The sequence below is a fragment of the Giraffa tippelskirchi genome, chromosome 10 (genome assembly GCF_054371585.1).
Source record: "Giraffa tippelskirchi isolate mGirTip1 chromosome 10, T2T-mGirTip1v1.2.pri, whole genome shotgun sequence".
NCBI classification, from domain to species: Eukaryota; Metazoa; Chordata; class Mammalia; order Artiodactyla; family Giraffidae; genus Giraffa; species Giraffa tippelskirchi.
Window position 1 is genome coordinate 40,837,388 of NC_137284.1, and position 24,326 is coordinate 40,861,713.

At 39.0% G+C, this 24,326-nt stretch overlaps 1 long non-coding RNA gene across 1 annotated transcript; it reads right to left on the bottom strand.

The window, feature by feature from the left end:
* Positions 1–355: 355 nt before the first annotated feature.
* Positions 356–23,724, bottom strand: LOC145523312 (uncharacterized). Its single transcript, XR_014066484.1, has 6 exons — positions 23,666–23,724; positions 15,465–16,267; positions 8,623–8,795; positions 7,271–7,420; positions 5,987–6,077; positions 356–500 (listed from the first exon to the last, which is right to left on the bottom strand). It is a non-coding gene; the product is annotated as an uncharacterized LOC145523312 (long non-coding RNA).
* Positions 23,725–24,326: the final 602 nt, after the last annotated feature.

Consider the following 24,326-nt stretch of genomic DNA (forward strand, 5'->3'; position numbering starts at 1 on the left):
TGATATATATTAGTATATAGTGCATTATGAGTTGTATATACACCATCATTATTAGTACACCATCATTATTCTAGATCTAGTACAGAAATTAAATAAGTGAAGTATCCAAAGTCCATAAGCTCCCAGCCCAAGGCAATTGTAAGACAAGTTACATAGACACAGCTTTTACTGTGCAGTTTTCACGATCAGGGATGCAGAAGACATTCCTGTGAAGTAGATTTGAAGTCACTCAATAAGCATTCATTACACATATTCTGAACAACACTACCATCTCGGTTCTGTGAGATAGGCAGAAGCATCAAAACGGTATAGAGATACAAGTTACAGAGCCAGTGAATAAAACAGTGACATGATATTTTTCAAAAAATACTTTTACCTTCTGAAGGAGCAGCAAAATGTGACTTGGAAAGGACAGAGTGATAATGGTATGTGTACAAGGGAAGAAGTAACAAATTCTTTGAAGCAGAAGGAAAAAATATCACTTGGCTGGCTCAGTTTCCCTAGTAGGAAAAATGAGAAATGGAATTAGTCAGCTTTGCTCCTTCAACAATGCATGTGATTTTTAACAAGAATGGAGAAGGGGCTCTAGAGAATTTAAATAAAAACAGAAAAAACTGATTTTATTATATTTCCATGACACAAATCACATACAACACAACACACCTAAACTGCCTTAAAGTCTGGGGAATAAGCATGTTCTATAATCTTCAAGGGTTCCTTCGCTTCTCAGAATCATAATGATTATGAAAGTTTGCAGGCTTCATCTAGCTTTACCAGGACCAATCAACTACAACTATAGGCGTAGTTCTTGGAAGCAAGGTGTTTTTTGTTTTTGGTTTTTTTTTTTTTAAAATAATCTAAAAGGTAACCCTGAGGAGCAGTGGTAAGCACCACAGATGACAAGGGATGTGTAATAAGGGCTTATTAGCCTCATGCTTGCACTGGAGGAGGAAATGGCAACCCACTCCAGTATTCTTGTCTGGAGAATCCCAGGGACAGAGGAGCCTGGTGGGCTGCTGTCTATGGGATCACACAGAGTCGGACACGACTGACATGACTTAGCAGCAGCAGCAGCTTTAAAATCTAATAGGTGATTCTTTGTAGTGTTTTCCACAAGTATGCTTGTCAGGCTAGCTAAAACAGAAAACAGACCTTTAAACAGCTCAAACCACAATAACTAAGTGTCCATAAAATTAAACACGCAAATATATGATACAAAACTACTATATACATGACTCCATGCTGACCAGTGCGTTTGTGAGTTAGAGAGAGATAGTGTTGGCAGAGACATTACTTTGCCAACATAGGTCTGTATAGTCAAAGCTATAGTTTCCAGTAGTCATGTACAGATGTGAGAATTGTACCATAAAGAAGGCTAAGCACTGAAGAATTGATGCTTTTGAACTGTGGTGCTGGAGAAGTGTCTTGAGAATCCCTTGAGATGCAAGGAGATCAAACCAGTCCACCCTAAAGGAAATCAGTCCTGAATATTCATTGGAAGGACTGATGCTGAAGCTGAAGCTCTAATACTTTGGCCACCTGATGTGAAGAACTGATTCATTTGAAAAGACCCTGATGCTGGGAAAGATTGAAGGCAGGATGAGAAAGGGACGACAGAGGATGAGATGGTTGGATGGCAGCGCCAACTCAGTGGACATGAGTTTGAGTAAACTCTGGGAGTTGGTGATAGACAGGGAAGCCTGGCAGTCTGGAGTCCATGGGGTCACAAAGAATCAGACACAACTGAGTGACTGAACAACAACAGCAAATGTTGGCATAGAGTGGAAAATTAAAAAGGAAAATAAAAAAGAGAACAACAACAACAAAAAACCTTCTGCCTTCTAGACACTCCTAATCTAAGGTGAAGGAAAACCTTTCCTATATCTCAAGAATTCCTATCTCACAGTGACTTTTGCAAAACCAAGGAATTATCATTGAGAATAGTAACAAGGGAGAAAACGCAAGCTCCCTAAACACTGAGAAAAATTTTGTTACATTGTACTATGTAGAAATGTTACAGTGTTAGTGTCATGTATTACTAGCATCATAATTTATACCCTATGAGATCTGAACTATAAGATTTCCTATCTAACAATGTCATTGCTCTGAAGATGACCAAGCATCCATAGGCACGTTAACAGATAAGTCCTTAAACTTCAAAAAGACTTGTTGGTTGCTATGTTAGCTGTGACAGCAAGACATTTGGGGATTGATTTCTTTTCTGCTGGAAATGGTATCTTTTCTGCTACACATTAATTTAGGACCCACGTTGCTTTCTAATTGTGCCACTTATTTTCAATATATAGTCCCCAACTGTCTATGGAGTTGAAAGGGGGAAGGTGAGGGTTTTGTGATCAGATCTGAATGTGTTCTCAATTCTACCTTCATTTTGTTCACCAGAATTAAGTCAAATGGACTGACTTAATTATAAGGGAATTTGGAGTTTCCTCCTTTATGCCCAGGAGGAAAATGAAATGAATGGTTGAACATCTGGCAGGGAAGCTCTATCTAACCCATAAGAAAAGTGAAGGATCTGAGTGTGCATGCACGCTCGGTCTCTAAGTCGTGTCCAATTCTTTGCGACCCCATGAACTGTAGCCCATCAGGCTCCTCTGTCCATGGGATTTCCCAGGCAAAATACTGGAGTGTGTTACCATTTCCTTCTCCAGGGGATCTTCCCCACCCAAGGACTGAACCTGCATCTCCTGCATTGTCAGGCAAGTTCTTTACCACTGAGCCACTAGGGAAGCCCAAAGGATCTGAGAGGCAATAACAAAACATAGAAACAAGGTATACAGTTTACATTCTTTCCTTTGTCTGTGATTTTTTTTTTTTTAATGCTGTCTCGATCCCATTTTGAGGCCTCGATGAGAGGCCAGTCAGTTTCCTTTCAATGGACCATCAAGTTCACACTCCGAACCAGCTCCCACATCAGGTTCTCACACTCTGGGCCACTGTTTGTGGCTATTGTTTAGTCGCTAAGTCGTGTTTGATTCTTTGCGACCCCATGGACTGCAGCCCACCAGGCTCCTCTGTCTGTGGGATTTCGCAGGCAAGAATCCTGGAGTGGGTTTCATTTTCTTCTGCAGGGGATCTTCCTGACTCAGGGACTGAACCCGCATCCCCTGCACTGCAGATGGACTCTTTACCGCTGAGCCCCCGGGGAAGCCCCGGGTGACTGTGTACCTGCCTTAATTGTCCCAAGACCAGATATCAGACAACCAGAGGCAGCGCCTATGTCTGAAAGTCAGCTGAAATTACTCAAAGTAGCTAATCCTAAACTTGCTTGCCCACGGCAGCCACAGCAAAGACATCAAGCACAGCTCCCAGGTCTCCTGCCTCATGACCGGCCCAGGGGCTTCCCCTGAACGGCACTGGGTGTTGTACTGTGTTTCTCCCAGGGGACTGTGAGTGACGGAATTATAAACCACGTTCTGCTTTCCCTCTCTTGATCGGTGGCTGACCTCACCATACCTCGCCCACAGTAATGTGGTTAAAACTCTGTTGAAAGGGTATATAAATGTTTGATCCATTTTCAACAAAAGCATATTCTGTTTCAGAGCCTAATCAGCTGATACCTCTCAGAGCATCATATTGTCAATATTGAGCTAATAGTCTGGATCCAAACTGACAAAGGAAACAAAAACATTCTCATCTGTTAGGCAAAGGAGAGAGTTGGAAATATTGAACCAGTTGAACGTCTCCATCCAAGCCAGCCCTTAAATGAAAACAAACGCAATGTCATCAGCCTACAGGAGGATTGCACTCAACTCTGGAAACGACAGAGGAAAATATGTTTTTAACTGATGAGAACATTTATGTTTTGTTTGTTTGAAAAATACACCAAGAAGACTTTCCTGAAATTTGTCGTAAGCTATTCCCTCTAAAATGTGTGAGTATAAGTGTGTCAAAATAAGAAAATCTATGACAGAGAATGAGGTGGTTGGATGGCATCACTGACTCGATGGACATGAGTTTGAGCAAGCTCCAGAAGTTGGTGATAAACAGGGAAGCCTGGCATGCTGCGGTCCGTGGGGTCGCAAATAATCAGACAGGACTGAGTGACTGAACTGAATACAAACTAAATGAAATAATAGCTTTGCAGTTTATAAAACTAGCTGAAGGTTGGGTGCCAGTTCATTGAATGGGTTCTTTTGTGTCTTATTTCAATGCACTCTTTTCTGAGGTTTATTTTTGAAGTGACTTAAGATGCCTGAAAAATCCCATGGATGGAGGAGCCTGGTAGGCTCGCTAAGAGTCGGACACGACTGAGTGACTTCACTTTCACTTTTCCCTTTCATGCATTGGAGAAGGAAATGGCAACCCACTCCACTGTTCTTGCCTGGAGAATCCCAGGGACGGCAGAGCCTGGTGGGCTGCCATCTATGGGGTCGCACAGAGTCGGACACGACTGAGGTGACAGCAGTAGCAGTAGTAAGATGAGGGAATAAAAAAGGATAGGATGTGTTTCTATCCCAGAGTTTGCCATTAACCTATTCTGTAGCAGTTGTGTTTCTGAGGCATCTGTATGAACCCAAGGAGGTTTCAGGTTTGATATAATAACACTATGAATTACTATGAAATATACTTATTATTGTGTAATTTACCTAGTTCTAAAGAAGGTTCTCTGGTGGGAAAGTGCTACTAAAATAATTTATAATTTCAATTTGTGTCCTACTCGTAGCCTGGAGTATTAGGTAGTGTGTACTGACTCATTACTCTACTAGATAAGCCGTACATGATTTGTCTAGGACCATTTTGTTAAATATTATTTAGCTAGTTCTAATTTTTGAAAATGCCTCATCAATTTCCCTGGAAAAAGGACAAAATAAAATACCTGTAGGTTAGTGTGCAGCTGGACCTCAAGGAGCTGACCTGAGGTTGAATTCTAGGGACTAGACTTAAACAGATCTTTCAAGCTTGATCTGATCACTTAAAATCTCTGAGCATCTCTTTCATGCCTTTCAAGTATTAACAATGATATGTTTCTTCTCTAGGAGTGTCAGAGTTTAAAGAGTTAATGCATATAAAATATTTCTTGTAAGGCCTTCTAGATAGGAGGTCTAAATAGTTGGAAGAATTGGGATGAAATTCATCCAGACTCCACATATTTATATCTTAATGTCAATTTAAGTCAAAAAGGACAGATTTGTCTGTGCCAGTCTATCAATGCCTAGACCCAAACATACCATACCATCTCAGATACAATGCAGGCCATGTTTCTGGATACTTTTAATACTTGAGTGCTTGCCCAAGTTTTTGGCTTGGAAACAATTGTTTTTAGTTTAACAAGATAAAAAATAACAATGTCACCATTTACTGAGCATAGACTAAGCGCCTAGTCCCATGAAGAGCCTTTTGCTTTAATATTCAAAACAATCCCATAGATATGGATTAGTAAATTCTCCCCTCTCCCCCACTCCTTGTCCTTCTCTCTCCTTTCTCCCGTTCTTCCTTCTGTCCTTACACCCTGCCCCATTGGTATCTGCCATGTAGTGTTTACACAGAAAAAGACATCCGACCCTTGTACATGAGTTAGAACTTGATCAGAGTTTAGCTGCCTAATTTTAATAATCCATGCCTGCTAAAGCATTTGGTTGTCGATTGTTCCTTTAAAAAGTGAACACATTAGAATAGTAAATAGTAAATTTTACCATTTAAGACACTTTTGGAGGAAAACTATGTATTTTCCATGAAATTGTTGCCTAGGAAACAGTGATTTCATCTTATTTTTGGCATAGAACTGTAGGTGTCTAAAAGCTCTGAATCAGTCTGCACACAGCACGAACGCTGATATTTATGAAGCCAGCAAGACAATAAGGGCGTTTTTACCTTGCGGTCTCCAAAGAAGAAATTTTGTCTAAGAATTTTTTGAGTGATCAGCTGGACGAGAATATCCCTTCAAGTTACCAGAAGATAAGAAGGACTGAAGTAGCTATTTCTTTAAAGAAGATATAAAAATGGCCATTAAATATGTTAAAGGTACCAGGAGGAGCTGGGGTGAAGGCCGTCATAGAGGCAGCACCAGAGGCGGGATTCAGTCTGTTGTTCCAACTGAGTGCCGGACCCCCAGTAGGCTGAAAGACATTAAAAACGTTTTGTAATGCTCAACATCACTAATCATCAGAGAAATACAAATAAAAACCATAATGAAATATCACCTAATGCCAATTTGGTTAGCCACTACAAAAAAAAAAAAAAAAAAAACCAAGATAAAATAACAAATGCTGGTAAAGAAGTGGAGAAATCAGAACCCTTGTGCACTGTTGATGGAAGTGTAAAATGGTACAGATGGTCTAGAAACCACTATGTAGAGTTCTTTAAAAATTAAAAATAACCATATAATTCAGCAGTCCCACTTCTGGGCATTTATCCAGAAGAATAAAAATAAAACAAATTCTCAAAGAGATATTTGCGTATCCATGTTTGTTGCAGCATTATTTAAAATAACCAAAACACAGAAACAGTCTAAGTGTCTATCAATGGATGAATGGATAAATAAAATATGATGTAATAAATAAATATATATATATATATACACATACACATATATATATGCACACACACATACACAATGGAGTACCATTCAGCTTACAAAAAGGAAATCCTGTCATATACCACAACACAGATGAACCTTAAGGACATTATGTTGAGTTACATAACCCCATGGCTAAAGACAAAAATTTCATGATTCCATTATATGAGGTATCTAAATTAGTCAAACTCATAGAAACAGAAAATAGAAAGGTGGTTGCCAGTGATGGGAGAAGGGGGATAACTGCAAAATGGTGCCAGAGAATCTTTTGGGTTGGTGGTAAGATTCTATATCTTGATTGTAGCATGGTTTACACAACTGTATGTGTGCTTGTATGCTAAGTTGCTTCAACAATGTCCTACTCTGTGTGACCCTATAGACTGTGTGTAGCCCGCCAGGCTCCTATGTCCATGGGATTCTCCAGGTGAGAATACTGGAGTGGGTTGCCATGCCCTTCTCCAGGGGATCTTCCTGATCCAGGGATCAAACCTGCATCTGCATTGGCAGGTCAGTGCTTTACCACTAGCACCACCTGGGAAGCCTACACAACTACATACAGTTGGCCAAACTATAAGTGCTACAAGATGATCGCTGTGAATACTAGATAAATCTAACTGTAGCAAAAGGACCATAGCTGGTGAATTTAAGAATTATTTTATCCAAGTCAAAGCTCACATCTTTCCTATCAATGAGACCACAGGGTCTTATATCATGTGTAGTTCTAGTTTTTCTCACCTGTAAAATAATGGTCGTACTGTTTTCCACTGTGTAAAGCTCTTTTGGAACAGTACTTGATATCAGCACGTATTTTTTTTTTCAAACTTCTCTTCTTTTCATGCCAGTATTTTTCAAAGTTTGACTTTCGGACTCCTAGCATCAAAATTACTGTTGAATATTAAAATGCAACTCTTGAGAATAAGATTGTAGAAAGTACATTTTGGCAAATGCTAAAAGCAAGTTTGCAGTGATGCTCTGATCCACTCAGGCTTCACTGGTCCCCAGTCGCTGCCACATTTTATTCCATAAGCAAAATTCCCACTTGAATGATCTTCCTCAATCCCTAAGAATGATTTTAATCTTGAATCATGAAGGACTTGCTTTTATGGTTTTTTGTTTTGTTTTGTTTTTTCTGTTTAAATGTCATGAATGGACTTCCTGCATTAGAATATCTTGGGAGTGCTTGTTTAAAATCCGAATGTTTGAACCACAATCCATTCCCTCTAAATTATAATTTCTAGGGTTGGGATTCAGGAATATGCATTTAAACAAGCCTCCTGGGTAATTCTTAAAAACTTTGAGAACAATAGCCAAACCCACCAATCATACTAACTAAAAGTGAGACTAATCTTGGGCCTAATTTTGATAATTCGATTCATATCTACAGTCCTATACCTGGTTCTCACTTCTAAGAAGCAGGAATGAAGGATTACATTGCATTTGTAATGGATGATTCTGGTCCCAACCTATAATCTAGTGATCAGATTCTGATTCCTAGTGATATTTCTTTATTCTGAAAGTGTTTGTGGAGCAAATAATAGGTGTTGGGCCCCAATCTAAGTGTTACAGATAGAACAGTGACAAAAAATAATGGCCATGATCTCCTGCTTTTCTAGCAGCATATACAGTTAATAAAATTAAGCAATTAAATATAGTCTGTTAGATAACTAAATGTTATAGAGAAAAATGAAACATGAAAATAAATAGAAGTGGGAAGATTATAATTTTAAATCAGATGATCAGGAAAGGTATCATGGAAGATGCTGATCTACCTGCTTCCTAACATGGTCTAATGGAAAAGGATCTTTATGTCACTCATGTACTGTCTACTCTTTTGAGGGGAGCATGCCAGTAATTGAATGGGTCACTGCCTGATATGATTGTTTGTCTGATCCTACCACCTGAATTCTCTCACCATCGCCTTGAGATGTCAAATTCTTGGATTGGGCTTGTTTTCCTAAACCCTGGAGCTGGAGCTGACTATGAAGTCCTGCCCTATGTCATTTTCCCCAATTTGGCCCTTACCAACCATACCTAAAGATGACAGATTCGCCCGGATTTAAGGGCTAGTTGCAGTGATAGACTCTCACCAGAAGAGGGTAGCAGAGGGTTGCAGAGTAAAAGCGGCAGGCGTAGGTCTTCCCCCAAGGAGATCAGTTCAAACAGAGCGTTAAGGTAGTCCAAGAGGTGAGTCCACTGGGGAAAGCGTTGGCCTCAGCAACATCTTTTATAAGAGCTGGGACTAGTATGGAATTGACATGCCCTGGAAGGAAGGGAGAGTGTAGCATATTGAAGTGACAATTTGAGAGCACTTTTCTAATAAACTCTCTTGTTTAGTTGTTAAGTCATGTCTGACTCTTTTGCGACCCCACGGACTGGAGCCCGCCAGGCTCCTCTGTCCATGGGATATCCCAGTCAAGAACACTGTCGTCGGTTGCCATTGCTTCTCCAGGGGATCTACCTTACTCAGGGATTGAACGCTGGCTCCTGCATTGCAAATGGATACTTCACCACTGAACCATCTGAGAAGCCCCAAGAAGCTCCGTTACCTATTAACATGCATTCTATTTCTTGCTAAATAACATGACAAGTGTCTGTCCCTGCGGTGGCCCCTCTTTACTCTATTCCTGTTAAATTCCACCTCATTAGCAACACAATGGCTTCTAAGTGTTCTGAGAGACCTTAAAACCCAAACCTTTTTTTTTGTCTTCTCTGGTAAACATTTGTTCATCTTGAGTCCCCAGCTTAAGCTGAGCCTATAAAGATTTAAAACTTGAGTCTCAGAGCCTCCCCTAATTTGAGAACTACATGAAGGCAGGAATAAGATCACCATGTGGGATTTTTCTCTGCAATCCCAGCAATAGCCCAGTGCCTGGTACCTTATAGATACTCACTGCTATTTATTGCACTACTTCATATTATTGCAAAAAGTAATTAACCCAGATGGTAATTTTTAAAGTTTGTCTTCCTAAAAAAGGGCAGTGGTGTGACAAATTTCTTTGCTATCTTATGCTCAGCAGAAACCAGACATAACTCTTCTTTTGTCAGCAGCACCAAGAAGGAAGCCTCTCACCTACTTATCTCTCTTAGGGCAGCAAGCTGACAGTGACACTGAATGAATGAAGCTAAACTGCATTAAAGGAAAGCAGAATGTCCTTAAAATGATCATCCCTCGACCCGTGGTCCAAACAAGGCCTAAGATCTGTACTCTTTTCTCTGCTTCTCATGGACAGGATCCTGCTGCCTGTCAGCTACAGTACATTCACCGTCCTGACTCCCATGACCAGAGCTAACAGAATTCTGGGCAAGAAGGAAGATAATATTCTTGACTCCCAGAGCCAAATATATGAGAAAGGAATATGAATAGAATTCATTGAGTCTATTCTTTTCATGCTGCAAAAAAAAGAAACTAATTCAAAGCATTATTTCTCTTAATTTTTATTACAGATCTGTAGAAAAATATTATTATTTTCTTTTTTTTCAGGAAAAATGACAAACCTAGATGTGTATTAAAAAGCAGAGACATCATTTTACAGACAAAGATCTGTACAGTCAAAGCCATGGTTTTTCCAGTAGTCATGTATGGATGTGAGGTTTGTACCGTAAAGAAGGCTGAGCACCAAAGAATTGATGCTTTTGAACTGTCGTACTGGAGAAGACTCTTGAGAGTCCCTTGGACAGCAAGGAGGTCAAACCAGTCAATCCTAAAGGAAATCAACCCTGGATATTCATTGGAAGGACTGTTGCTGAAGCTGAAGCTCCAGTACTTTGGCCACCTGATACGAAGTGCTGACTCATTGGGAAAGATTCTGATGCTGGGAAAGATTGAGAGCAGGAGGAGAAGGGGACAGCAGAAGAGGAGATGGTTTGATGGCATCACCAACTCAATGGACATGAATCTGAGCAAACTCAGGGAGATAGGGGAGGACAGAGGTGCCTGGCATGCTATAGTCCATGGGGTCACAAAGAGTCATACAGGACTTAGCAACTGAACAACAACAGCAATGTTTTTAAGAATCAGTGAAGTAAAGACAGGTCAAAAGACTCATTTAAGGTCACTTAACAGGTCTATTAATGTTAGGGTCCATGTTTTGTTTATTGCGCCATGTTTCAATTCAATTTTGCCCATGTATTAGATTTTAAATTTTGCAAAATATATCAATACTGATTTTCTAATTTACTCATCACAAGCACCATATTGGACAGATAAAATATTAATTCTCTCTTCAGACAGATGAGGATATTAAGGCCAGAATGAGAGCATATACATTTTGAAAATAAATCCTATCTTCCTTAAACAAATGGCCTGCCCTTGTTAAGTAGGTCAGGCTGTTCAGCTTATAACTAAGATCAAACAGGCGGTCAAGATAAGATGTGTCCTTTCAGTCTTAGATGGATTCTTAAAAGCAACTCAACTTGCCCATTCATGAGGTAATTAAAACATAACAGAACTGCATTTCCTTTACTCAAAATGCTGAAAAGACATAAAAACAAACACAAAATAATCACATGTGTGGAGAGGACAGGGAGGTAAGTGGCAGGGACATAAACACTCTCAGATGGGAAAGAGAGAGAGAGAAAGCAAAGGGTGAGGCGGTCCAGTTTTCTGGCGGAGTGCATTAGTGGAGTTTTGATGATGTGATTATACAAACCTGAACTATAGAGCAGAGTGTGGCAGCAGGGTCTAGTAAGGACTAAATTTTTACAGAAGAAAATCAGGAGGATGTGCTTTGCTTTGTTTGAATTGACACTGAACAGCAACAAAGAGAAAAATCCTGAAATTCACACAGAGAACAGTATCGAACAGAAATGAAGGCCAAGATGAAATGTGACTGTGAGAACTGGCCTCTCTCAGGATTTCAGAAATACTGGAGAGAAAATATGGTATGCAACAGGGGGATTCAAGCTGATCCAACTCAGGTATTCAGAAGAAAGGAGAGTCTGATGTCTAGATTATACCTGTAACCCATGGATGACTTTCAATGCATTTTTCCATACATGGTTTTATCCAATTCTCACAACTCTATTCAGTGAATATAATGATCATTAGCATTTTACAAATGAACAGTGAGGCTTGGAGATACTACTTAATTTTTCTGAAAATCCCGTGAAAAATAGAATCGGTATAGAATCAGATAGGTCACCTGAAGTTTTTAAGGTGTCTGTGACCTGAAAAACTGTTCTACTCCGTAATTTCAAGAACTTGCAAATATAATTGTAGTTAGAGCAGAAACTTTTTTATCTCTAAATTATTCACTAATTTAGATTCAAGCCTGTCACATAGCGCTAACGTGACTTCCAAGAAATATGCTAATAGAGCCATTAGTTATGATGCTTCCTAATTATCACCATTTAAAACATAATCAAAATGAGCTGTTCTAATAAAACTCTCACACAGTTTGCAAACTTTTCTTCATTATGCCCAGGAAGTAAATGTATATTTCAAGGAAAATCTTAGGTTCCTATTTAACTTTTAGAAATTTTAACCTCTGAGGATAATTAGTATGATATAATCATTTAACAAAAACTCTCAGGAGTCTCACATTTATATCATGGGAGCAGCCTCAAATACGTAAAGGAATAGTGGTGCTTTTATGAAAGAAAAAGTGATAGTCATGTCTCTTTGTGACCCAATGGACTGTAGCCTACCAGGCCCCTCTGTCCATGAAATTCTCCAAACAAGAATAGTGGAGCAGGTAGCCATTCCCTTCTACAGGGCATCTTCTTGACCTAGGGATTGAACCTGGGTCTCCTGCACTGCAGGCAGATTCTTTACCATATACCTAAGGGTACTTTGGAAATGTTCAGTTCAATAAACTGGTCTTTAAGTTGGGCTCTGACTGGTTGGCAGGTAGGATTGGGGATAAGAGAAACAGATCAAAAATAAGAATACTTGGGTCTTGGACCAGGAGCAATTCATAATGATACTTCAAATTAGGAGCCTAGTTCCTTACATATTACATACTTGGGGAATTTTTCAAGAAAATCCATTAGGAAATGATAATATGATGCTATAAAAACATAAATACCTACAAATTGATGATGATTTCTATTACCAGACACTATGGAAGAAAACTTTCATATTTTATTGTATCTATTCCTCATTGACGGCTTTATAAAGTCTTCATTATTTATTTCTATTTTGCCAATGAGGAAACTCAGATTCTAACATGGGCATGGAGATAATGCAAAGGGGAAGGAAGGGCTTGAAGTCTGAATCCAGGAGGCAGTCATCCTTGTTACTCCCAACCTGGAATCTAGTGTGACTTTGATGTATTACCTTCTAGAACAAAGGGGCCTACTTTCACCTACCCACATCATCATGCCATGTAGAGTCTCCCTATATCTTAATCATTCTAGAAGGGCTTTGCTGGGTGGTGAATAGATCAGCCAGCAGTGTTTGGGGATACAAATAAAATTTATTAACCAGTGACTTAAAATACATAAATTATGACTCTCCTATAACAAGCATCTTACAATAAGATGCTGATGTCGGGGCTTCTCTTCTGGCTCGGTGGTAAAGAATCCACCTGCCAGTGTAGAAGATGAGGGTTCTATCCCTGGGTTGGGAGGATCCCATATACCGCAGAGAAACTAAGCCTGTGAGCCACAACTTCTGAGCTTGTGCTCTAGAGCCCGGGAGACAGGAGTACTGAAGCCCATGTGCCCGGAGCCTGTGCTCATGACAAGAGAAGCCACTGCAGTGAGAAGCAGATGCCCCGCAGCTAGAGAGCAGCCCCGCTCTCCACAACCAGAGGAAAACCCACACAGCAACCAAGGCCCAGCACAGTCAAAAATAAATACATAAAATAAAGATGCCGATGGAGTGATTCAAAGGCCCAGTGAAAACACTGTCAACATTTCTACCACTGTATCATGCTCTTGACTTTTTCTCATCATCACATGGAGACTGCTCCAACTTCATGCATCATATCGGCATCCATCCACAGCAGTATGAAGGAGAAAAGGGATGAGTTCACCTTTGTGGCTCTCCAGCTAGCTACAAAACTAATAGCATTAATATTAATAGCTACAATAAGAGCAGTAATAATTATTTCAGTGCATTTATAACTGCACATATGCTAGATTGTATAATTTTTTTTTTCTATAGATTGCCTTACATAATCTTTCTGACTATTCTAGGTACAGTTATTTTTATCCTCATTTTACATACAATAAAGTTGAGACCCAGAAAGGTAAGTTCATATATTCAAGGTCATTTAATTTGCAAGAAAGGAAACACACTGTTTCAGATCTGTTCTCTCTGGCTCTCACTATGATGCTCTCAATCCTTTGTTGTACTGTTTCTTAGAATGAGCGATCGAATATATTGGTGTGTAACTATACTTACAAACCTCTTTCAGATCACATTCTCCATCATGCCCTTTGAGATCCACCATTCTTTACATTCTTAGTTCCCTCTTTTCAATTTCTGTTTGTTACATCTCTTATGGTGTCTTATCCATCATTCTATGAGGCATTTGTCACATTTCCTTATTTTTTGTATTCTGTTGTAAGCAATGGTCCATGCCCACTGCTAAGCTCAAGCACGTGCTAGGTGTTTAGAAACACGTCCCTAAGTCAACGGAAACTCTCTCATTGACCCTGCGGCCTGCTATTTTATAAAGTGTGCCGGAATCTGAGGTTCAGTTTGCCCGAGTCCAACTGGTTGGCATCCTTTTACCATTGCTAGATGTGCTAGTCTTGAAACATAATTTATGATCTCTGGGAATATAAGTGGGATATAGCAGTTTTATGTGCTTCCCAGGTGGTGCGGTGGTAAAGAATCTGCCTGCCAATGCAGGAGACACAAGAGACTCGGGTTTGCTCTCTGGGTTGGGAAGATCCCCTTGGAGAAGGAAATGGCAACCCATTCCAGTATTTGCGCCTGGAAAATTCCATGAACAGAGGAGCTTGATGGGCTATAGTCCATGGGGTTGCAAAGAGTCAGACATGACTGAGCGTGTGTGCACATACACACAGAGTTTTATAACTATCATATTCAACTAGTCCAGTCATTCATCTCCAGAATAGAAAACACAGCTTTTTTTCCTACGAAAATTAAAATTTGCTTCTATATTAAATCAAGGGGTATGTCTTGGTGATAAGTTAGATATTTCTATTTTAAAGTAGCAATACATTTAAGAACACTATAATAAAATTGTCACTTCTTAATTGCATATTACATCTCTTTATTCTAGAACTTAAGTTTATTTTTTATTTTGTATTTCCTATTCAGCAGGTCTCCTGAGAGTGCTTTCTCATCTTTTCATTCTTTCCTTAAGCCAGAAAATATTTATTAATAACACCTATTCCATGTATGGCACTCTAGGAAGCATTGGGAATAAAGAGATATTGTACTATTATAGACATCAGGAAGAATTATATTCAAGGTGCATTAGCAGGCAAAAGAATGAACCAGTTTTCTTGAAAGCATTATGGAAGGCATTACAGAAGAGGAAATATTTGAGGAAGGATGAGAAGGAGTTTGTTAGCTGGACAAGAAGACAATAGGACAAAGGGAAAATTCGATACAAGCATATAAAAAATATGACACACTGGGGAAATATAAGTAATTCTATGTGGGTGAAGTATGGGTTGTAACACAAGAATGATGGAAACAGAGTTGACTTAGCAAGTGGGCAATAAATCACAGTGTATCTCACTTACCTTGTTAAGGTTCCTGCAATCCTATCAGGAATAACAGTACAAACCATACAGAAAAGCCATGTTTAGATGCTACTGTTGCTCAGTGGGTATAATGTAACCTACTATCTTCTGTTTTATTTTTTATCTGGTGAAATAATAAGACAGCTTGATGCTCAGACCAGCTGTCTTGTACATCATTACTTTTCATAAGTGATATATTAATTATTTATCTTTGTCTAATGAAGTACTCCCAACTTATCCACCTAAATCAACATTTTTTTACCTGCCGTTTCTGAGGAGCACAGATCCTGGAGCAGGTTAAGTGAATATTTTTGATCCATGGTGTGTCATGAGATTTCAGTCAAGCTGTCAGGTAGGACTGCAATCATGTAGAGGCTTGACATGGACTAGAGAATCTCATTCAAATATCGATTCCATAGCATTGCTCATAACATCGTAGGTGGTTTCCAGTAGTGAAAAAAGAGAAAGAGAGAGAGAGGAAGGAAGAGAAAGAATATATATTCAATTTTTCTGACCTACAGTGTCCAAAGTTTCACAATGCTTCTTCTGTTGTATTCTATTGTACACACAGAGTATCTACAATATAAAGTAGGTAGGGAATATACAAGGACATGAGTACCAGGAGGTGGGGATCAGTAAAGGCTATGTTATTAATATGTTTCTGTCTGGATCCAGTGACTCATATCACTCCTATATCAAAACACACAAAACACATTCAAGGCCCCTCAAAGCTTTATTCCATCACTCCAAATCTTTGTTGTGACGAGACAAGAACCGAGGAGCATACACTTGCCTGACAATTCCATTATAGTGTCTGCTTGAAGTACATAATCTGGTCATCTAACTAAAGTCCAGTTGTCAATAAGGATCCTCAGATATAATTTCACGTTGAAATCCTGAAGTTTAGTTCCTTTCAATTTGAAGTCATAAACTAAGGAAACTAGTTATCTGCCCTCATAAAGCCAACATAAACATACAAGAATGTCTATGTATACTTACATCCTTTTTCAAAAAGGGAGACATGAGTGGCACATAGGAGTCATGGTTCCTGGAAGTTCTCAGATCCTGCTGAGAAAATGTTGAAAGTTTTTTTTTAATTATTATTATAAATCAGTCAGTCCTACTCCTCTTCAGGAGTTATGTTCCATAGCTTTTGAGCTTGCCTTCTAGGCTCTTGTTTACACCAAGCCACTCTTCCTTTTCCATGAGAGTCAGTACAGGTAAGCTGTCTTATCAGCCTATTTCCTCCTAGTGGAGTCTGAGACTAAAAAGGTCTTTCATTTTGTCCTCTTTCTGCCTTTTGCTCCAAGCTGACATTGTTTCTACTGATATAATCCTCTTAAAAACTTTTTGGGTCCCCTGTTAATCTTCTTGGTGTTCATTAGACAAAATCTACAGTAACAAATGTCTTTGTAATAAACCTTTCTCTTCTGTGGGTCTCTGTCCAATGTTGGGTGATGCTGATATACAGCACTCTTAATTATCCCAGAAACCCCATCTCTCTGGAGGGTCTTCTGCCTCCACAGGTACATAGAGATATCACCTTCAATCTACCTGAAATCTTCTCAAAATATTTTTCAGTTACAGTATTTGTTACATCTTTAGTTTTCCTGGAAGTGGCCTGGATTGCTTAATATTTTTTAAAGATTTTTTTCCCATGTGGACCATTTTTAAAGTCTTTAGTGAATTTGTTTCTGTTTTATGTTTTGGTTTATTGGCTGCCAGGCATGTGGGATCTCAGCTCCTTGACCAAAGATGGAACCTGTACCCCCTGCATTGGAAGGCGAAGTCCTAGCCAATGGCCCATGAGGGAAATCCCAAGGAATGTTTAATTTTTTAATTAAGAAATAACTTCTTAATTTTAACATCCTCTGCTATCTTCAGAAGCTTAATAATTTTAAAACAATCAAATCCTAGCCTTTTCACATATTACAGTTTTTGCTTTTGTTTACCACTTTTCTTTTTGAATTACTATAAGCAACAAGGAGAAAAACATCTTGTCCAAGAATCTCCCTACTGGGTCATTTAGTTCAATAAGCATGTTTCCTACTTTTCATATTCAGTTTGGTTCAGTTCAGTCACTCAGTCATGTCTGACTCTTTGCGACCCCGTGGACTGCAGCATGCCAGGCTTCCCTGTCTATCACCAATTCCCAGAGCTTACTCAAACTCATGTCCATTGAGTCGGTGAAGCCATCTAACCATCTCATCCGCTGTCATCCCCTTCTCCTCCTGCCTTCAATCTTTCCCAGTATCAGGGTCTTTTCCAATGAGTCAGTTCTTTGCATCAGGTGGCCAAAGTATTGGAGTTTCAGCTTCAGCATCAGTCCTTTCAATGAATATTCAGGACATTATTGTAGATTAAAATTTTGCTAAACTTTTAGCTACCACATAACTAGGGTCTTCTTTCCTGTTTTCCAGTATTATCCTCATGCCCCTTTATCCCATCACAGGAAGCCTTCTCAAAATCCATGATGTCTGGCAGACAGTTTCCTCACTAAAACTCTTCTTATCATTCCAGCTTCTAACACTTTCTGGTTCCAAAGCCACTATCAATTTTTTAGCTATTTGTTATAGCATTCCCACATCCAAATACCAAAATCAGTATTAGTTATCCAGTCTGTATGAAAAATTACTCCAAGACTTGGCAATTTAAAACATTAAACATTAAATATCTAGCACAGTTTCTGAAGATCAGGACTCCAGGAGCAGGCTACCTGGGTGGTTCTAGTTTAGGAGCACTCGTGAGGTTTCAATCAAATTTTTGCTGAAGTTGCAGTCATCTGGAAACCTGACTGGGGCAGAAGACTTCACTTCTAAGTCACTCATATAGCTGTTGGCAGGAGACCTCAGTTCCCTGTGACAGGGACCTCTCCATATGACTTCTCAAACAGTTGTAGCTGACTTTCCCCCAGAGTGAATAATTTGAGAAAGAGAGAGTGAGCAAGCAAACAGGAAACTTCAGTGGCTTTTATGATCTATGGTCTTCAGAGTCAGAAGCTGTCATTTCTTTATTTCTGTTGTATTCTATTGGGCATGCAGACCGTACCTGATATATTGTTGGAGGCAGGTAAGCAAGGTTTTCGGTATCAGGAGGGAGGATCCTTGGTGTCCATCTTAGAGACTGGCTACTACATAGTCTTGTCTTCCCAGGTGGCGCAATGGTAAAGAATCTGCCTGCCAGTGCAGGAGATGCAGTAGACACGGGTTCCACCCCTGGTTTGGGAAGATCCCTTGGAGCAGGAAAAGGCAACCTGCTCTAGTGTTCTTGCCTGGGAAATCCCATGGACAGAGGAGCCTGGAGGGCTACAGTCCATGGGGTCCCAAAAAGTCGTACACAACTGAGCACACACACATGCACACACATACTACATAGTCACAGGCTATTTTCAATACCTTTCCATGTGAAGGCAGCCCACTTACTTGTGACGTAAAGAGCATAGATAAGTAATTAGTCACTTTCATTCTGTTTAATCTCTGTGCAGCATGGGGAGAAGGGTGGAAGCTGCGAGTCTAATCCAGCAAAGCACAGTGGAAAGTATGTCTTACTGCTATACTTTTACGAAAAAGCTTGTAAGCAAGTGAATTGTCTTCTAGTCCCTCCCTCTAAAAATACTGTTACCCCATTGACTAAAGTGCAAACTCAAACTATCCTCATTTATTCTTGAGTAAGGAGAAAGAATAGAGGACAGGAAGTAACATTTGGTAACCGCTTGATGGGTAGGGACATTATACCTTATCTATATCATGGTCAATCTAATTCGATCATCACAAAAACCCAGTCAGGTAATGATAATATCCATCATTTTATACTTGCAGCTGCAATTTTGGAGGCAGGTACCAGAACAAGGAAAGCTGCTTAGAGTGGAAGAAACTACATAGAGAGCCGAAAAAACCCTTTGTAGAGGGCTTCCTCCGAATCTTCGGCTGAGTACAGAACTGTGCGTGAGTGTGAGATATTACTCACGGCCAGGGCAAGGGTCGCCATACAGGGGCACACGGAAGACTCTGGCCAGAAACAATTTTCCTTCGCACTAGCCAGGGTGGAAAACATTATGTGTTATGAGGCATCAGGCCGAGGACTCGGGTAATTAATGTTACCTGAATATTATGGAAAAACTTAACCTTGCTCTAGACCAACTTCACAAAGCTAAAAAGTGAGCCTCAGAGGTTGAAACTGATCTTAAGAAAATAAACTGCTCCACAGATAAAAAGTCAGAAATATTTAAAGAATCTACTATCTTGTACTCAACAAGATAAAGTCCACCATGCCTGCCATTTAATAAAAATTTAGCAAGTATAAAAGAAGCAGGAAAATATAATCTCTGAGAAGAAGAAAAACTGAGTAATGGAAACGAAAAAGGCACAGATAACAACCTTAACAGTAAATAAGGACATAATCGAGAGTATATCTCATATGTTTAAGGAAATAGGCAAAACCATGACCACGTTAAGGAGAGATATTAAAAACAGAAATACGCAAAACTATATTTCTAGAGTTAAAAAAATGTATTGTCTGACGTGAAAACTATATTACATTATATTTGGTTAAGAGAAGAGTACACACTTGGGATGGGGCAGAATATTAGTGACTTGAGGCACGAAAAGAAACAATCCAAAATTTAACCAAAAGGAGAAGCCAAGTGCTTTGGCATTCTCAATTTATATACTTACAGGACTAAAGCAGTTCAAGGAAGATAAAGATGCATAATACCAACACTAAAATAACCACTGAATATTGAAATAAATAAGTAAAACTAGTAAGTTAGCAAAGAAGATAAAATGGAATAATGACTAAAAATATTCAGTTAATCCAAAACAAAGAAATTAAGGGAAATTGTGATAAACACGAAGAGGACCAATTGAAACAAATAACAAAATGGGAGATTTAATCCAAACCATATCAATAATTATATTGAATGTAAATTATGTAAACAAGCAGTCAAAAAGTATAAAAGGCATACTGAATTTTATAAAAAAGGTCCAGCTATATGCTGACTAAAAGAAATTCACTTTAATTGTAAGAACACACATCAGATGAAAGGATGAAGAAAGATATGTCAGGTTAACATGATCAAAAGGAAGGTAGAATGGCAAATTCAATATCAGAAAATGTGTATTTCAGAGTAAGGATTATAACCATGAATAAAATAGTCATTTTATAATGATAAAGGAATTAAATCATCAAGAAGACATAACAGTTTTTTTTTTTAATAAATTTATTTATTTTAGTTGGAGGCTAATTACTTTACAATATTGCAATAGTTTTTGCCATACATTGACATGAATCAGCCATGGGTTTACATGTGTTCCCCTTCCTGGACCCCCCACCCACCTCCCTCCCCATCCCATCCCTCTGGGTCATCCCATTGCCCCAGCCCTGAGCATTTGTCTCATGCATCGAACATGGAATGGTGTTCTGTTTCACGTATGATAATATACATGTTTCAATGCTATTCTCCCAGAACGTCCCACCCTCACCTTCTCCCTCAGAGTCCATAAGTATAAAGCTGAATTTATCCTTTGATATCTCATTTCCTTTTGTACTATTACAATACCTTTCTATGTTTTCTTCTAGATGTTAGTTTTTAGCTCTTAGATTTCAGGCCTGTAATCCATTTTGAGTTAATTTTTATAAGTGGTAAAAAGATTTATTCTTCTAGTACTAGCTTGATTTGATGTTTGCTATAACATTGCTTAATTCATTTAGACATTTTTGTGTGTAGGGTAAAGGATGGATCAAAGTTTATAATTTTTTTCAAATGGTTAACCAATTGCTCCAACACCATTTATTAACAAGCTTATCTGTGACACAGTGATTTGAGATGCCACTTTTATCATTCCATATTATTCAGGCTCTACTTTTCCTTTTGTTACATTTCACAGTCCTCTCTATTCTTGTTCCAATACCATACAGTCTGGCAATCTACATTAACACATGATTTTATGCCTCATATATGAACAAATTGACCTTTTTTCCCCTGATCTATGAAAATGTCTTTACTGAGTTTGCCGCTATAAAATTAAATCTCAAATTTAACATTTTATTTGTTCCCTTTCCTTCCTTTTCCAAGTGAGTCACTGAAATACTAAAAACTAGCAATCCAGTAATTTCACTACTTTACAGTAAAACCACTTAACACAGAGGAATTCTTTTCTCAGGTGAGGTGGTCTTGTTATTATTTAAGTGTCTCCTGGATACTGTTCTCTTCTCAGCATCATTGCATAGCGCTCGGTGGTTCATCCTTTATCCAGCAAGAATTTCTAACACATGATATTCAGAGCTAGTGGTTTGATGCTGAAATGAAATTTGGAGTGGTGACCTCATCAATTTTCTCTTTTGAGTTGTACAAATGTAAAGGGTCTGAAAATCTGGACACATAACTCAAAATGACTTCTTTTCACTTACTCTTTGATAGGTGATGCAACTACTTCTTCAGTTGTTAGCAAGCAAAAAGGGAGTAGCCAGTTTAGCAAGACATTAAGCAACAGAAAAAATCTAAATGTACATTCCCTTCTGCATTCTTGGTTGGCCTCATAAGTGCCATGGAAGACATAGAGGTTGTTTAGATAAGGTGTTAAGTATTTTTTATTTTGCTATTTAGTGTCTAAGAACCCACACATTAATTTAATGTCAGGAAAAATATTTGTTCTTTCCAAGACTAGATGCATTATATATAAACAGATTACTTCACAAGCTATATCAAAAGTTTTTGGAGGGGTGGGGAGCAGGGAGTATGGCATATAAAACAACAAAACAAATAGATATATGCATATTCATATGCTATTTGGAAATAGGAAAGTACTTCCTTATTTAACAATAATCACTGAGGAGAGTAGAATGGTAGCAGATTAAGGACAGATATCTTTCAAGAGAAAGTTAGGGAGACCATGAAAGGTAAAATTAAGCACATCAATTATTCAGATAAGACAAAAGTCAAACATATCTAAAAGCCAACATCACTGTGTAACAAAAATTTTCTCATAAAACAAACTTGCTCTAGGTTTTGAATGCAATGGAAAAGAATTAGTTAAAATATTAAATTATAAGTATATTAAATTTCTTTTCTGTGCTCCCCACATAGCAGAGGACAGATTTTTCAGATTGTTGCATACTGCATGAAGATTATTAAAAGCACATGAACTTAAATGACTGATTATGTAGACTTGCCACTTAAGGACTAGATATGTCGCTTGATAATTAAAGTGTCAATGAAATCGAGATTTTGAAGTCTTATGTGATGAAATTATTACCTGAGAGCTGTTGATTTTCCATGTAAATAGTGTCTTAAAGATGACATGTGCAATTGCCATATATAACCACATTCATGTTTACATTCTCAGTATGCTAGATGACTTCAGGATTAAGCATTTAAAACAGAGAAGATGAACACTTTAAGAAATATTACATTACCCTGTCAAAACAGGGGGGGGAAACTCCAAGATTCTAGCATCACATATCTTTTTCTCTATGCCTTTTACTTGGGAAAGCTCATACACTTCATATTATGTCTATCCTATCTTCCAAATAGATATCTTTAGCCTTCACATTTTTGTGAACTATCAGCACCAACTTTTAGTTGTGTAATGGGTAGCTTCACTTGCGTACAAAGCATGGCCATCAAATTTCACTAAGGCAACTTCCAGTTTCTGGTCTGGCATGTAAGGAGCTTGAAAATTGTCACTTCATCCTAACAACATATGAAAAGCTGAACAAACTGGAAACCTATAACTCCTTTTATATCCATAAGAAAAGTGAGGTCATAGGGAAAACTGCTGTCCCCAAACTTGGAGAGAGACAGGCAGATACAGACAATCACAACTTACCAGAGCAGAAACCTCTGAGGGAACAAGCCCTGGGGTAGGGAAACCTACTGTAATTGGTGAATTACTGGAGTCTTAGTGTGAGTGAGTTTGAGGGTTGAAAACTCCAGGAGCCCCAGCCATGGAGAAGGGGGGGGGCTACTCTTTTATAAACTCAGGAGCTCAACCAGGTTTTCACAGTAAATATGGGAGAAAAATCCCCTCCTCCTTTCCGTAGAGGAAGGGGAACAAGTACCATTTTAAAAGATCAAAGAGCACTAGTCTGTTTTTCTTAACACATTCTGCCCTCAGTTCAGTTCAGTTGCTCAGTTGTGTCCAACTCTTTGCTAACCCATGGACTGCAGCACGCCAGGCCTCCCTGTCCATCACCAGCTCCTGGAGTTTACCCAAACTCATGTCCATTGAGTCAGTGATGCCATCCAACCATCTCATCCTCTGTCGTCCCCTTCTGACCTAGTAGAGCGTATTTAACTAGAGACTAATGTGCTGGGGTTTTCCCCAGAGCTGAGCCTAATCGACCTGGAGAAAAAGCAATACCCAACTCCAGCCATTTCTAGCTTCCACAGGAAGGACATTCTAGTCTTCCATGTGGGAGACAGGAAATGCTCACTTCCAACCCACTTTGGCAATCTTTTCCCACCTGAGGGCAGGGGGAACTCAGAAGCGCTTGTGAAGTCAACACTCCAGAGGCCCTGACTCATTAAAAGATCAAGATCTGGTCATAGGGCCCTAGAATGTTTCCCACCCCCTGACACCTCATCACCACGTTGTTATTGTTCAGTCACTAAGTCATGCCCAGTTCTTTGTGACCCCATGGACTGAAGCACGCCAAGCTCCTCTGTCCTTCACTACCTACCAGAGTTTGCTCAATTTCATGTCCATTCAGTCTGTCACCACGTTACTACAGGCCTATTTACAGTTCTCTAACCCAATACATTGCGTCCAGGTACCCAGAAAAAATTATAAAACATACAAAAGGGTGGAAAAATACAGTTTTAATTTTAAGAGACCAAGTAAGCAACACAACCAGATTCTGATACAGCTGGTATGTTAGAATCATCAGACTGTGAAAATTCAAAACAACTATGATTAATATAAGAACTCCAATAAAGTAGACAGTGTACAAGAAGAGATGGGGTTTGTAAAATAGATAGCTAATGGGAAATTGCTATATAACATAGGGCGCTCAACCTGGTCCTCTATGATAACCCAGAGGGGTGGGACGGGGTGGGAAGTGGGAGGGAGGTTTCAGAGGGAGAGAGCATATGTATCCTTAGGGCTGATTCATGTTGTTGTAAGGC